This window comes from Mirounga leonina, unplaced genomic scaffold, assembly GCF_011800145.1.
Source record: "Mirounga leonina isolate KUSES-001 unplaced genomic scaffold, KU_Mleo_1.0 Mir_82, whole genome shotgun sequence".
In the NCBI taxonomy this organism is placed as follows: Eukaryota; Metazoa; Chordata; class Mammalia; order Carnivora; family Phocidae; genus Mirounga; species Mirounga leonina.
In genome coordinates, this window is record NW_023270825.1 from 39,462,175 (window position 1) to 39,478,783 (window position 16,609).

The 16,609-nt window shown below is 38.5% G+C and overlaps 1 protein-coding gene across 4 annotated transcripts in view; it reads left to right on the top strand.

The window, feature by feature from the left end:
• Positions 1-16,609, top strand: part of RTN1 (reticulon 1) — a 381,779-nt gene that overhangs the window by 222,011 nt on the left and 143,159 nt on the right. The gene's annotated exons all lie outside the window — the stretch shown is intronic.

Here is a 16,609-nt window from a genome sequence, read left to right on the forward strand (position 1 = left end):
ATCACACTAAATCATTAATTTGTATAATTATGGCCTTTTTCTTTGGCTCAGTGATATTAGCATAAAAAAGTGTTTACTGAATGTGACTCCTGGTGTAAAATGTTGGGAAATTCCTACATGCTTATAGAGATGAAAACGCGCTTTTATTTATTACAAGTAAGAGCCAATTAATAACGTACTTTAGGGTGTACAGAAGTAATAGGGCTCATGGAGCGCAAACAAAAACTTTACTCCTACCCCTGGACCCCTTTCCTGTCTGCTTTGTGGGGCGAGTTCTTCCATGCTTTTTCGATGAATGCTAAAGTAGTTCCATCATTTGTCTGGCCACTGTTGGAAAACAAAACATCCTCACCTACGTCGAATAGCAAAAAACTGTCACATTTTGCGTGTCCTTGTAAATGTGACAAAATGTCATATCCTTGTAAACTTCATGCCAGTTCTTTGAAAGTCAAAGTTTTCTGCTACCTAACCTGCAGGGCTACTCCACGTGGGAGGTTGCAATGGAAAAGAGGGGGCCAGTAAGCTTTTCTATGACCTCTGTCATGTCCTAGTGCAGCCTGTGACTTTCCAGGGTTAAGGTGATTGTTAGGAGAGAAAGCATCAGGGAAGGTTTCACTTGAAAGACACTGACGTAAAGGGCTGTTGACTTCCTCTGAGTGTGCAAGTGTTGAAAGCCCTTATGGGGTATTAGGGATTCTTTGTAGATTGTCCCCTCCCTAAAGATCTCTCATCTGCAATTACTTTGCATCTCTAGTGGACTTGCACATCCTGAGGACCAACTGGCCTCATTTTGCTGGAGTGCCCTAGCAGGTCCAGGCTGACCTCTGGGGATGGATCTAAGACAGTGCAGGTCACGTCGCCTTTGGCTGTAATAAATAGAATGCATTTACTTCTCCAACTCGGCTCTCCATTCCGCAAACCACATCCATCCTTCTGGGCCACCAGACCACAGTGTTTCCAGGCACTAGAATATATACCAAGGTTGGGTAGGTTTCTCCTGAAAGGTACTGTCATTTGACTTGAGGGCACACTGGCACCTTCCTTCACTGAACTACTCCTTTCAGTTGGTAACTCTCAGCCAGCCCAACTTTAACACTTTAATCACAGTGAATGAGTTAGGGGCAAAGAGTTACAAATTTAACTTTCCCATTTCCTTTGGAATATGGGAGTACTAGGCACCTAGTTTTTTGTTCTCAGCTTTTTGGGGCCTCAGCCAAATCTGAGATAAAGAAACCCATTAAAAAAATTTAGCTTTGAAAGGTAAAGTATAAAAATATATTGCAATTTATGTTTGTTAATTTAATTTTTTCTGCTGGATTTTGGTCAGACTTAGAAAAAAATTATATCTCCACAGATCAACATTGAGAAGAAAGATGTATAATGGAAAAGAAATATAATTTTATGGGCTGTGATTTATAATTTTATTAAATCAAACATAAATAATCATTTAATGTATGTAAGTAATATAAACCATAGCAGATAATCTTCTGGTCCCAATTTTATAGATGCCTCTCAAGTAGGATTGAGTTCAATAAACAAAATGAAAGGCATTTTGCATTGTTTATCTTTGTTTTGTGCTCTTTCTTTCCTGGGTCTTCTTGATGTAATTTGGGAAAGTACCAAATAATGTAGAATTCGTAATTATAAAATCAAGAGGTATCATCTAGGAAACCTAACTGATGAAAAATGAAGTCTTTTGTAGAAGAAACTTTCTTGTTAATTGAGGTATAATTGACATACAACATCATATTAGTTTCAGGTGTACAACGTATTAGTTGGAGTTTGATGTTTTTCTCATGATTTTGCTGGGGTTGTGGATTTCTGGGATAAATGCCATAGAATAGGTGCCTTTTACAGCACATCAATCAGGAGTATAAGCTATTGACTTGTGTCCCAAGAGATGCAGTTGGGCAGTGGTGCTTGGATATAGCACATCATGGACAATTGAAGTTTTTGAAGCAACGGGTAAAGTTACCAATGTTTAGTGAAATCTGCAAAAAAAGGGGGGAGGGGTGCTATTTTTTCTCATTGGCTCCACTTACTGACTAGTAAAAATAAAGTGGAAAATTTAAGGATTGATTAATCAAAACCCAGATAAACAGAACTGTGATCTTTTCAGAGGAAGGGGCTAGAACATTGCTAGTCAAAGTATGGTCCATAGCCTAGCATTACCTGGGAGCTTGTTTGAAATGCAGAATTTCAGACTAAGTGAAAGACCTCCTGAATCCCAATCTGGACCAGGCTAGAAAAATACATGGCACTGGGCTGCAATGGAGTGGGATATGACTTCCTTCTGGGGATATGACTTAAACCTACCTGGATCTGAGCTGTAGGAGCTTCAGAGTTTGCCTTTACTTCAATGACTGGTAGAAAAAACCCTTAATTCAAATTCTGGTTGTTAATACACACTGTTTACACTTAATGTTTATATGTAATTTCAGATGAAATAAGCATTTGAAATTCAGTAATGCACTTCAAATATGTGTATTTAACGTTTGAGGTTTTCTTTAGTTACCATTTTCAATATTTAAGCAGCCATAGCCAAGAGGGATGCTTCTGGATTGTCCACGAATTTCACCTCTGGGGAAGCCTCACAGGTTTTGCCCCCCCACTCTCTGACCATAATCTAAACCAAGATCTCACTTGCTAAAATGGCTACTGCTTTTAATTGCATTAACAAATCTTTTGTCTTTCTCCAGAAGGCTTTCACCATCTTGCTAAGCTAGAGGCAGGCCAGGTACCATCTTTTTGCTTATCTCAGAGTAACAATAAAATGGAAATAGCCCTTTATAAAAGACAGCTTTTACAAAGAGGAGAAAAGGGAGTTGGGAATTGACAGGTGACATTTAAATCTCTCGGCTTTCACCACTTAAAAAAAGAACCTACCCAACAATCCACCACCCCTTTGGTGAAACTGATAAAGACGATAACCTGTCATTTACTCTGGGATAAGCACACAGGCCAGGCAGAAAATAGCTGTCTGTATACATGAAATCACAAGGACCGGATGCCTCCTTTCTCATTTGCCCAGAAACAGCTAGAGCGAGGACACCTGTAATCAGAACCCCCTGGAGCTGTGATTCTGGCTGGCTCGCCTGACTGCCTGAGGAGGCGAGAGCAGAGTCGATTCTGTGCAAGACACTGAGCTGTCTGTGACTTGCCTCTACTCTCAACGAGTGTACAGTTGAGTAAATGCCTTCACAAGCTAATAATTCAATCCAGATGTGAAAAGTTTCCAGACCTGTCAGTAAGTTTTCATCCTCCAGGAAGGGAATGAGTATCTCAGGGAATGGATGGCCTATTTCCCTCGAAGGCCAAGTCTCCATAGTCAAGAATTAGGGCAACTATCCAGATAATTCAGGCCACCCAAATCTGCGTTGGCCTGAATTATTCAAATGAAAAGGCAACCTTCTTTGCAGGATCTGATCCCCCATATAATTCAGGGGGGTTGAAATCCTCCAACATTTTCTTACTTGGGAAATCGACATTGTTTTCTGCCTCAGCCAAGAGAGGTAAGAGTATTCATGTAACCCACTTACCTCTGTCCTCTGGCTCTTTTTGCCTGGATATATGACACTTCGCTTTCCATTCTAAACAGCACTTTCCTTTCCCAAGCTGTACTATGTGACCTGAGGGAGAAACAGTAGTAAGTAGCAAAAGAGGCAGTAAGCAGGTGGGTGCTTTAGGACTCTTGACTTGGAAATTTAGAAATCTGAGGCCCCAGTATTCTGTGCTCTATTGTCTGTATGTGATACAGACTCTCTTTTTATGCTGAGGATTTTATTTATTATTTATTTTAATAATTATTTATTTGAACATTATCTAGAATAGTTTTGGGTTTGCAGAAAAGTTGTGAAGATAGCACAGAGTTCCCATGTGACCCACATCCAGTTTCCGCCATTATTAACATCTTACCTTAGTATGGTACAGTTGTTACAATTAATGAATTAACATCGATATACTATTATTAGCCAAAGTCCGTAATTCATGTTTCCTTAGTTTTTCCCTAGTGTCCTTTGTTTGTTTCAGGATCCCACCTAGGATGTCACATTGCATTTACTTGTCACATCTCCTTAGGCTCCTCTTGGCTGTCAGACTTTCCTGATGACCTTGACAATTTTGAAGAGTACTGGTCAGATAGTTTGTAGAATGCCCTCAGTTGGAGTTTGTCTGATGTTTTTCTCATGATTTTGCTGGGGTTGTGGATTTCCCTCAGTTTGTTTCTCGGGGTCTTTTAAAGTCACTGAATGGTATTTTTGACATCTGTGTCAGTTCTGAGTCTGATTCTGTTGATTGCTTTATCTCATAACAATTAACAAAAATATGTTTTAAGGGAGCCTGAGTGGCACAGTCGGTTGAGTGTCCGACTCTTGGCTCAGGTCGTGATCTCAGAGTCATGGGATCAAGCCCTGTGTCAGGGCTCCACACTCAGTGCAGAGTTTCCTTGGGATTCTCTCTCCCTCTGCCCCACCCACTCATGCTCTCATTCTCTCTCTCTCAAAATAAATAAATCTCCCTCTCTCTCTCAAAATAAATAAATCTCTTTCTCTCTATGTATATATGTATATATAAAGTTGTATTTTTGTGTTTTCTAGAAATTTTGAATAAATGCCAAACATCACGTGTAGAAGAACAACAGACAATGAGGTCAACAGCATTGATGCCTAGAAGTGGGCATACCCTTCTTCTGTAAGGCTGTTAGAGTCGGGGGTTGAGTCAGTGGTTGAATTAATCTTGGGTTTTGTCGTTTCTATAGTTACTTTCATTGTCTCACACCATCTTCAAATTCCTCTCACAGTGGGTTACTGTTACTTTGTGCTTACTGTGGTCACGTAGTGCCAAAGGGTTTTTCTTAGTTTTCTTGCCTCACTCTCAGCTTGCAGCAGGCCCTACATATTTACTCCACAGAGGGAGTGTCTCTCTCTTTGCTTTTGTTTCTCCCTTGGTGCAAGGCTTGTGGAGGTGGGACTTCTGCGGACATTAAAATGGAGAGATTATCTAGGTGGGCCTAATGTTATCACAAGTCCTGATAAGAGAGAGGCAAGAGGGTCAGAGTCAAGAAAGATGAGATGATCGAAGCAAGGGTCATAATTAGAGAGAGAGAGATCAGGAGATGCCACACTGCTGGCTATGAAGATGGGAATGGGCCATGAGCTGAGGAATGTAGGCAGCCACCTCTAGAGGATAGAAAAGAGAGGGAAACTGATTCTCTCCTAGAGCCTCGAGAAAGAACCCATGCCTGCCAACACCTTGATCTTAGGACTCCTGACCTCCCTAACTGTAGGGTAATCAATTTGTGTTGTTTAAGCCACCAGGTTTGTGGCAATTTGTTATAGCAGCAATAGGAGATTAACATAAACTTTGAAAGGCTAAAATCCTGTTTCTTATGCCTTCGTAGCATAAGAAAAGGAATTATCCAGTGGATGTAACCATTTTAAAGAACATTCAGTCAAGTGAGCATTTACTTGGTAATCCTAAAATGGGTCCTTTATACTGTCACTTGAGCTGCTTAATGGATTTTGTCCTATGATTTTAGCAGATATAAATTCATGATAAATGATTAATGAAGGAGAAGAGTCATGATTTTTAGTGGCCTCTTATCCTGGGAAAGTGGATATTATTATACCCTTTATTCCAGATATTTACTGTGATGTCCTGTTGTAACATGGATAATAATGGACAACCTGTCCTTATAATTGAGAGTGTATTTACTGTTTGTTTGGTTTTTTTCTTCTGGCTTGATATATATATATGTTGTCTCTTCACTATAGAATTTGTGGCCATGATGAATTAAAACTAAGCCATTATTATTTGTAGCAGTAACAACAACAACAATAATAAATCTCCATTTACTGTGAGTCATATAATATGCTGGGCACTTAACATTTATCTCATATAATTCTCATAGTTACAGAAATAAGTATTCTTTTCACTATTTTATAGTAATTAAAGCTCAGAAAGTTGATGTAACTTGCCCAAGGTCAAACAGCTAGTCATTGGAAGAGCTAGATTTGTACTAAGAGACCTATGTCTCCAAATCTTATGATCCTCATTGCTATAATAAAACACTACTCCTCAGTGTTAACATAGATGGCACTAGGAAAAGGTTATAAAAAAGTAGATTTTTATCTTTAATATGACTTGAGTCCCTCTACTTCCATGTGAGGAAGGAGTAGACCTAATGCCTTAAACCAAAGGAATGACTCTAATAATGGGCAGATAGTTGGCAGCATTCAGACCGTATATTATATCTTTAATGTTATGCCATGTAGGTAGCTGCTGCTAATCCCTGGGTTCTGCTTACTAAATAATAGATTCTGATTTCTGGTTGCACAAGGGAATTTTTCTGAAAGTTTTAATTTAAATTTTGATTAGTTAACATACCATGTAGTATTACTTTCAGGTGTACAATGTAGTGATTCAACACTTTCATACAACACCTGGTGCTCACCACAAGTGCACTCCTTAATCCTCATCATCTGTTTCACCCATTCCCCCACACACCTCCCTTCTGGTCACCATCAGTTTGTTCTCTATAGTTAAGAGTCTGTTTCTTGGTTTGCCTCTATTTTTTCCCTTTGCTCAATTGTTTTGTTTCTTAAATTCCACATATGAGTGAAATCATATGGTGTTTGTCTTTCCCTTGCTGTTGCAAATGGCAAGATTTCATTCTTTTTATGGCTGAGTAATATTCTGTGTGTATGTGTGTGCATGTGCGTGTGTGCGTGTGTGTGTATACCACATCTTCCTTATCATTCATCATGTCAATGGACATTTGGGCTGTTTCCATAATTTGACTTTTCTATATAATGCTGCTATAAACATCAGGGTGCACATATCCCTTTGAATTAGTATTTTTGAATTCTTCGGGTAAATACCTAGTAGTGCAATTGCTGGATCATATGGTAGTTCCCTTTTTAACTTTTTGAGGAACCTCCATGCTTTCCACCGTAGCTGTACCAGTTTCCATTCCCACCAACAGTGTAAGAGGGTTCCCCTTTCTCCACATCCTTGCCAACATCTATTGTTTCTTGGTTGTTGATTTTAGCCATTCTGAAAGGTGTGAGGTGATATCTCATTGTAGTTTTGATTTATATTTCCCTGATGATGAGTGATGTTGAGCATCTTTTCATGTTTCTGGTAGCCATCTGTATGTCTTCTTTGGAAAAATGTCTGTTCATATCTTCTGCCCATTTTTTACTTGGATTATTCATTTTTTGGTGTGTTGAGTATTACAAGTTCTTTATATATATTTTGGATACTAACCCTTTATCAGATATGTCATTTGCAAATATCTTCTCCTATTCTGTAGCCTGCCTTTTAGTTTTGTTGATTGTTTCCTTTGCTGTGCAGAAGTCTTTTATTTTGATGAAGTCCCAGTAGTTTATTTTTGCTTCTGTTTCCCTTGCCTCAGGAGACATATCTAGAAAGAAGTTGCTATGGCTGATGTCAAAGAGGTTACTGCCTGTGTTTTCCTCTAGGATTTTTATGGTTTCATGTCTCACATTTAGGTCTTTCATCCATTTTGAATTTATTTTTGTGTGTGGTGTAAGAAAGTGGTCTAGTTTTATTCTTTTGCATGTTGCTGTCTGGTTTTCCCAATACCATTTGTTGAAGAGACCATCTTTTTCCCATTCTTTCCTGCTTTGTTGAAGATTAATTGACCATATAGTTGTGGGTTCATTCCTGGATTTTCTATTCTGTTCTCGTGATTTATCTGTCCATTTTTGTATCAGTACTCTACTGTCCTGATCACTACAGCTTTGTACTGTAACTTGAAATCCAGAATTGTGATGCCTCCAGCTTTGCTTTTCTTTTTCAAGGTTGCTTTTTCTATTCGGGGTCTTTTGTGGTTCGATACACATCTTAGGATTGTTTGTTCTAGCTCTGTGAAAAATGCTGTTGGTATTTTGATAGGGATTGCGTTAAATGTGTAGATTGCTTTGAGTAGTATAGACATTTTAACAATATTTGTTCTTCCAGTCCATGAGTTTGGAATGTCTTTCCATTTCTTTGTGTCCTCTTTAATTCTTTCACCAGAGTTTTTATAGTTTTCAGAGTATAGGTCTTTCACTTCTGTGATTAGGTTTATTCCTAGGTATCTTATTGTTTCTGGTGCAGTTGTAAATGGAATCGATTCCTTGATTTCTCTTTCTACTGATTCATTATTGGTGTATAGAAATGCAACAGATTTCTGTATGTTGATTGTGTATCCTGAGACTTTACTGAATTCATGTTACCAGCTCTAGCAACTTTTTGATGGAGTCTTTTAAGTTTTCTGTATAGAGTATCATGTCATCTGCAGATAGTGAAATTTTTACTTTTTCCTTGCTGATTCGGATGCCCTTTACTTCTTTTTGTTGTTTGATTGCTGTGGCCAGGACTTCCAGTATTGTGTTAAATAGCAGTGGTAAGAGTGGACATCCCTGTCTTGTTCTTGACCATTAGAGGAAAAGCTCTCAGTTTTTCCCCTTCGAGGATGATATTAGCTGTGGGTTTTTCATAGATGGCCTTTATTATGTTGAGGTGTGTTCCCTCTACACCAACTTTGTTGAGGGTTTTATCATGAATGGATGTTGTACTTTGTTAAATGCTTTTTCTGCATCTATTGAAATGATCATATGGTTCTTTCTTATCCTTTCTTTATAAATATAGTGTATCATGTTGATTGATTTGCTAATGTTGAACTACCCTTGTGACCCAGGAATAAATCCCAATTGATTGTGTTGAATGATTTTTTTTTTAATGTATTGTTGGATTCAGTGTGCTAGTATTTTATTGAGAATTTTTGTATTCATGTTCCTCAGGGATATTGGCCTGTCATTCTTTTTTTTTTTTTTTAAGTTTTATTTATTTAAGTGATCTCTACACCCATAGTGGGGCTCAAACTCACAATCCTGAGATCAAGAGTCAGGTGCTGTACTGACTGAGCCAGCCAGGCGCCCCTATATTTCTCTTTTTTAGTGGAGTCTTTATCTGGTTTTAGTATCAGGGTACTGTTGGCCTCTAGAATGAGTTTGGAATTTTTCCCTCCTTTCCTATTTTTGGAATAGTTTAAGAAGAATAAGTACTAACCCTTCTTTAAGTGTTTGGTAGAATTTGCCTGTGAAGCCATCTGATCCTAGACTTTGTTGGGAGTCTTTTGATTGCTAATTAATTTCTTTGCTGGTATCAGTCTATTCAAATTTTCCATTTCTTCCTGTTTCAGTTTTGGTAGTTTATATGTTTGTAGGAATTTATCCATTTCTTTCAGGTTGTCCAATGTGTTGGCATATAATTGCTCATAATATTCTCTTAAAATTGTTTGTATTCTTGTGGTGTTGATTGTTATTTCTCCTCTCTCATTTGTAATTTTATTTATTTGTGTCCTTTCTCTTTTCTTTCTGATTAGTCTGGCTGGAGGTTTATCAACTTTATTAATTTTTTCAGAGAACCATCTTCTGGTTTCATTGATGTGTTCTGTTTTTTAAGTTTCTATATAATTTATTTCAACTCTAGTCTTTATTATTTCCTTCTTTCTCCTGGCTTTAGGCTTCATTTCGTTGTTCTTTTTCTTGCTCTTTTAGGTGTAAGGTTAGGTTGTTTGAGATTTTTCTTGCTTCTTAAGGTAGGCCTGTAGGGCCATGTACTTTCCTCTTCGGACTGCTTTTGCTGCATCCCAAAGGTTTTGCACCGTTGTGTTTTCATTTTCATATGTTTCCATGTTTTTATTATTATTATTATTTCTTCTTTGATTTCCTCAGTAACCCATTCATTGTTTAGTAGCATGTTATTTAACCTCTATGTATTTGTGATCTTTCCAAATTTTTCCTTGTGGCTGACTTCTAGTTTCATAGTGTTGTCGTCAAAAAAGGTGCATGGTATGATTTCAATCTTTTTGTATTTGTTGAGTCCTGATTTATGACCTAATATGTGATCTATATTGGAGAATGTCCCATGCACTTGAAAGGAATGTGTATTCTGCTGTTTTAGGATGGGATGTTCTGAATATATGTTAGGTTCATCTGGTCCAGTGTGTCATTTAAAGCCACTGTTTCCTTGTTTATTTTCTGTTTAAATGATCTGTCCATTGATGTAATTGGGGTACTAAAGTCCCCCAGTATTTTTGTGTTATTATCAATTAGTTCCTTTCTGTTTGTTACTAAATGTTTTATATATTTTGGTGCTCCTATGTTGGGTGCATAATATTTACAATTGTCATATCTTCTTGTTGGATTGTCCCCTTTATTATGGTATAGTGCTCTTCTTTGTCTCTCATTACAGTCTGTTTTAAAGTCTAGTTTGTCCATTATAACTATTGCTACTCCAGTTTTCCTGTGACATCCACTTGTGTGATCAATGTTTCTCCATCCCCTCACTTTCAATCTGCAGGTGTCTTCATATCTAAAATGAATCTTTTGTAGGCAGCATATAGATTGGTCTTTTTTTTAAATCCATTCTGACACTGTATATCTTTTGATTGGAATATTTAGTCCATTTGCATTCAAAGTAATTATTGATAGATATGTATTTATTGCCACTGTTTCTGGAGATTTTCTATGATACTTTCTTTTTAAAAAAATATGTATTTATTTAAGTAATCTCTGAGCCCAATGTGGGGCTCAAACTTACAACCTCTAGATCAAGATTCACATGCTCTTCTGACTGAGCCAGCCAGGTGCTCCTCTGATCCTTTCTTGTCTTTGTTGCTTTTGGTCTCTCCTTTGCACTCAAAGAGTCCCCTTTAATATTTCTTGCCGGGCTGGTTTAGTGGTCATGAATTCCTTTAGTTTTTGTTTGTCTGGGAAACTCTTTACCTCTCCTTCTATTCTGAATGACAGCCTTGCTGGTTAGGGTATTCTTGGCTGCAGATTTTTCCCATTCAGCACTTCGAATAGATCATGCCATTCTTTTCTGACTTGCCAAGTTTCTGTTGAGAAATCTTCAGCTAGCCTTATGGGTCTTCCCTTGTAAGTTAAGGGCTTCTTTTGTCTTGCTGCTTTTAAGATCTTTCCTTTATCACTATATTTTGCAAATTTAATTACAATATGTCTTGGTGTTGGCCTGCTTTTGTTGATTTTGATGGGAGTTCTCTGTGCCTCCTGGATCTGGATGTCTGTTTCCTTCTGCAGATCAGGGAAGTTTTCTGCTATGATTTCCTCAAATAAATTTCCTGCCTCCTCTTCTCTCTCTTCTTCTGGGACTCCTCTAATACAAATGTTATTATGTTTGATGGAGTCTCTGAGTTCCCTAAGTCTGTCCTCGTGTTGCATAAATCTTTTTCCTCTCTTTTGTTCAGCTTCAGTATAGCCCAGTATTTTGTCTTCTAGGTCACTGACTTGTTCCTCTGCTTCTTCCAGCCTGCTGTTCATGGCATCAAGCCTGTTTCCAATCTCGTTTATTGCATTCTTCATCTCTTTTTTTTAAAACTTTACTTTTTAAAAAATATTTTATTTATTTATTTGAGAGAGAGAGAGGGAGAGAAAGAGAGCGCACAGCTCTTCTTGTTTCACTGGGGACATTGAAGGTTTTAAACACCAGCAACAAAAACGATATGAGCAGTGCTTTATTGATACATGACATTGGCTATATGACCAGACTGAATACATCACAGGGGCAGGGACTTTGTCTCATTCCTCTTTATCTACCCCAGTACCTCACGGTACTTGGGACATAGTTGGTGATTAATACATGATTTTTGGATTGATGTGGATTATTTTAATAATCATATTTATTATAAAGCCCAATTCTGGTCTTTTCCACATCCCAAGTTCCTATTAGATCCCAAGTTCCTATTAGATTCCTGGGGTGAGAGCAAACTCGTATTCTGTGACATTAATTAGCAACAGTTACATCTAAATCTGTCAGTCCAGGTGTACCTATGTGCTCCTTAGGTACCAAATATTAGTGTCAAGTTTTGGCCTTTGTCTTTTGGTGCGTACCTTAATGAGATGTTTGTTTTAAAACTCTGTAAGTGAATGTAGCTTCCCAGGCCCTGAGAAGTTATTTGTAATAAACTATGAAAACTAACAGATAATACAAACAGATGTTTTTTATGTATTGGAACAAGTTCGGAATTCTGGCTAAGTTTGCCATTATCCACAACATTTAACATTAATTTAGTTATTTTGAAATGGTTAAAAACAAACCATTCTTTTCTTCTTTTCTTTTTTTTTTAAGTAGGCTCCATGCTGGGCTCGAACTCACAACCATGAGATCGAGACCTGAGCTGAGATCAAGAGTCAGATCCCCCTCCGACTGAACCACCCAAGCATCCCTAAACCATTCTCTTCTTAACTGACCTTAGAGAGTAAGTGCTCACACTTGTTAAACTACCATTCTTTAAAAATCTGTAATGTCCTCAAGTGAAAACAATTTGGGCTAATTCCAGTTTGTCCTATCAAAGATTAAAATTAGTTACGGAATATTGAAATTAGCCAGAGTTTGAACTTTAGATGGTATGCACACAAACATACACACAATATGGAATTATTTTCATGTAGAACTCAGCAGATGGAATTGAAATTCTGCTAAATTGGAGTGGATACTAAATAGGTTTAAAAGAACAAATAGAAATGAATTGGTAGATCATAGGAAATAGATTATTGCACCATATGTGACAATCTGGGTAAAAGTCAAGGTGCAGAATTAGTAGTTTTCCTCCAACATCCATTCTTTTCTTCTCCCACAGCGGAAGACTTTTTAGCCAGACTTATGGCTGCCCAGATAATGATCACATATCTCAGCCTCCTTTATAGCTAAATGTGGACATACAACCATCCTCCGGTCAATAGACTGACTGTAAGTGCTATATGCTGCTTCTGAATTGTGCCCTTAAAAGAAAAGGATAGGCCCTTTCCTTTCTCTTTTTCTCTTCCTCATCCTTGAGCCAGGAAAACAGACTTGGTGATGAGCCACCCTCAACCATACAGATTACAGCATATCCAAATTGTGTCAGGGCAATAAGATATTAAGAACCTGGCCCCAGGGGCACCTGGGTGGCTCAGTCGTTAAGCATCTGCCTTTGGCTCAGGTCATGATCCCAGGGTCCTGGGATCGAGTCCCGCATCGGCCTCTCTGCTCAGTGAGGAGCCTGCTTCTCTCTCTGCTGTTCCCCTTGCTTGTGCTTTCTCTCACTCTCTCTCTCTCCTGCTCTCTGTCAAATTAAATAAAATCTTTAAAAAAAAAAAAAAAAGAACCTGGCCCCAATACTGTAAAGCACCATATTGGCCTTGGACTGAGTCATTGTTATTTTCGATAACAAATATTTCAGACAACCAAAACTTTATTCTAATACAGGTAGGAGGGAGGAGAAAGCTGTTGTGTTGCAAGTAATAGAAACTCAATCCAGACTGATCAAAACAATAAAGGAATCTATTGGCTGATGAATGGAAACTCTAGAAGCAGACAGGTTTCAGGGGTGATTTAATTCAGGGATTTACAATACCCTCAGGGCTGTGGTGCTTTGTGTCCATAATTCTTCCCATTTGTCTTCCTCTGCAAGTCAAAAAGATACTGCTGGAACCTCCTAGGGGTACATGCGTTTTTGTTAACACTCTGAGGGCAGATCGTAAGGGTGAGGGTTCTTATTCCTCCACCCATGAACAAAGAAATTAAGTTTTGTTTTGAATGCAACAAATTTAGGTCTCATGTCTTCATCTGAATTAGTCACTATGGCCAAGATAATGCCATATTCTTACGTGCTTATCTCTAGGTTATCAACAGTTGTAGTAGAGGGGATGTACCATCCTGAATAGCTTAAGCCAGTGAGCATCCCTGGGCCTGGAGGAAGGGTCAGTGTAACTCAAGTCTCAAGGCTGCTACTCAGTGGGAGAGGAGTGTGATGGATGCTGGGGAGGCATCTAGACAGTATCCACCACCAAAGGTGAGCAGACTGAAGGAGAAAGCATGGGGCTTATGTGGTTCAGGAGTAGTGTATCATGCTGGGGTGTAGAGGCAATATGTATAAGATTGGGTGGGGCTGCTATAGAAAGTGTTTGGAAGTCATAATCAGGATTTTGTATATAAGTTCGGCATTTGGGCTAAGGCAAGAACAGGACTCAATGAAGGTGATTATTTATTTATTTATTTTTTTAAGGTTTTATTTATTTATTTGACAGACAGACACAGCAAGAGAGGGAACACAAGCAGGGGGAGTGGGAGAGGGAGAAGCAGGCTTCCTGCAGAGCAGGGAGCCCGATGTGGGGCTTGGTGCGGGGCTCAATCCCAGGACACTGGGATCATGACCTGAGCTGAAGGCAGATGCTTAACGACTGAGCCACCCAGGTGCCCCGAAGGTGATTTTTTAAAAAGATTTTATTTATTTATTTATTTATTTGAGGGGGGTGTGAGGAGAAGAGGGAGAGGGACAAGCCGACTCCATGCTGAACGTGAGCCCAATAGGGGGCTTGACCTCACAACCCCGATCTGGAGCTGAGCTGAAATCAAGAGTCGGACCCCTAACTGACTGAGCCAACCAGGTGTCCCTGAAGGTGATTTTTGATGGTAGCACAATAGCAAGTGTAAATTAGTGTAATGACCCCTAAGAGAGCCTAAGAGAATATATGTCTGGATAGCTTTTTGATCTTATGACTCTGTGTGTGTGTCTATGTGTGTATGTAATCCTGAGAAGGTAATGGAATTTTTGTGAATTCTTTGTTAAAAGGCCCTGGGCACAGGGAATGAATTATATATGATTAAAGGCACACCCACACACTTACATACAGTAATCAGTCTCTTACTACGTTTCTAAGGTTATGAGTTGGGTATTTGTTGTTGTTGCTCTTGTTTGGATTTTGCCTAAATTATCCAGATCATTAACACAATCATCTACTTTGCCTCAGTTAAACAGACTTGGAATGGAGCCTGGTGCTTATTCTGTTGCATTTATAATTTAGCTTTTCATCTTATAACTTTTCATTTTCTGGGTGGCTGAAAGTAAAAGTGGCAACTGTAGTTTACACATACTGTGTCATGTGGCTGTGCCCAGCATAGAACTCTGCTTCTGTCACTTGGTGGAATGAATAAAACCGGGAAATCAAGTTTGTGTGGAAAAAAAAAAATCTTAGTTTTATCTAGAATAAAACAAAATACTACATACTGGTTTAAAAATGTACACTCTATGTTAATTATCAAAGGCAGCTCTGTTAAAGGGAAGTCTTTGTTTCTCAGAAGAACTACTATGATGTATGTTCTTCAGATTTTGCCAGTTTCAGTAATTTCTACTTAGGGTTGTCATGGCTTGACCTTGGGGCCAGAGTGGATCAATTGCTTTACACAGTATTTTTAGAGTTTAAAAAAAAAATCAGGCTAAGATTGTCATATGATTTCAGATAGGTTTCCGTCATCTTATTACATTGCTGTTGGCTCATGAAATAATATAGATCATCTCAACTCAGCAGGACAGAATGTAAGAAGTTTTTGTGTTTATTCTGGGGGCCACAAGAGAAAATTCCATTTAACAATTCTCTTCACTGATAGAAAAAAGATTTGCTAGAACTCCCAGGAAATCTAGAAAGTTATTGACTATTTCTTTCTTCCCATGAGTAGTATTTGAAGGATTCTGCTTTTAAATTCTGTTTTTAAGGTTTTTATAATATTCATTCATTGTGATTGTGTGGAAAATATGTTGACTACACCTTGGCACCTCTGGTGAAATTGGAATGATAGTAGATACAAAGAAAGCATGAAATGGAGGATTTTGACCCCCTTTTCAGAACTGAGCCATAAAGAATACTGTTGATCCTGGTTTAAATTCCCTGGTGATACTAAGGCAGTTGTTACTTTATCATTTTTTTTATAAATACAAAGCTTATCCAATTAGGTATGTCCAGTTCTCTATTTGGCTTTCATATTTACTTACACACAGGCACACACATACATGAATGTATTTCAATAGATATTTTACCTCAGAACCTTTTTTTCTTAGGCTGGATTGATATTTTTTATGTTTTTACTGTTGAAAAGTAAAATTTACTTAGAGTTACTTTTGGGAAGAGAGCCCATATATATAACCTTAACTCTTCTTCCCGGAGAAGATGCTAGAATGAAGCCTAATCACAGAATCCCCTCTCCCAAGAAGTCCACGTATGGCATGCCCAAAGATTGAATAAATTTTAAAACCAGCAAAAACCAAGCTGGCAGCCATGAGATAAATGCAGAGGTACAGCTGCATGCAATATAATAGCCACAGAAAGAAAGAAGCATGACTTCAAGAACCTTTGTGGCTCTGAATTGTATTCCCTTTCTTCCTGCTCCCAGGCCATTGAGGGAATAGGATGGGAGTGGAAAATGTCCTGTCTCTCCAGTATTCCTCAATTTAGATAGAAGCAATCCGTGGAATGTGTAGGCAGCCCTGGGGAAAAATTTGGGAAGCCCTTCCTATGCCCTCAGTGTCTCACCAAAGGAAGAAAAGCATCATGACTTACCTTTATGAAACTGACCAGGTGGAAAGAAAGCTGAGAGAGAACTGGGAGTGACTATAATTACCCTGGGCAAATGATCTCCAGCACTGGGGATTTCGCTGAATGGAGGATGAAGGGGAAAGTGAAGGAGAGAGGTAGGAACCTAGAGGAAGAGGTCCTTGGAGGGGGCAGTTGTTAGACCATAGCAGGATGTGACTGCAGCCAAA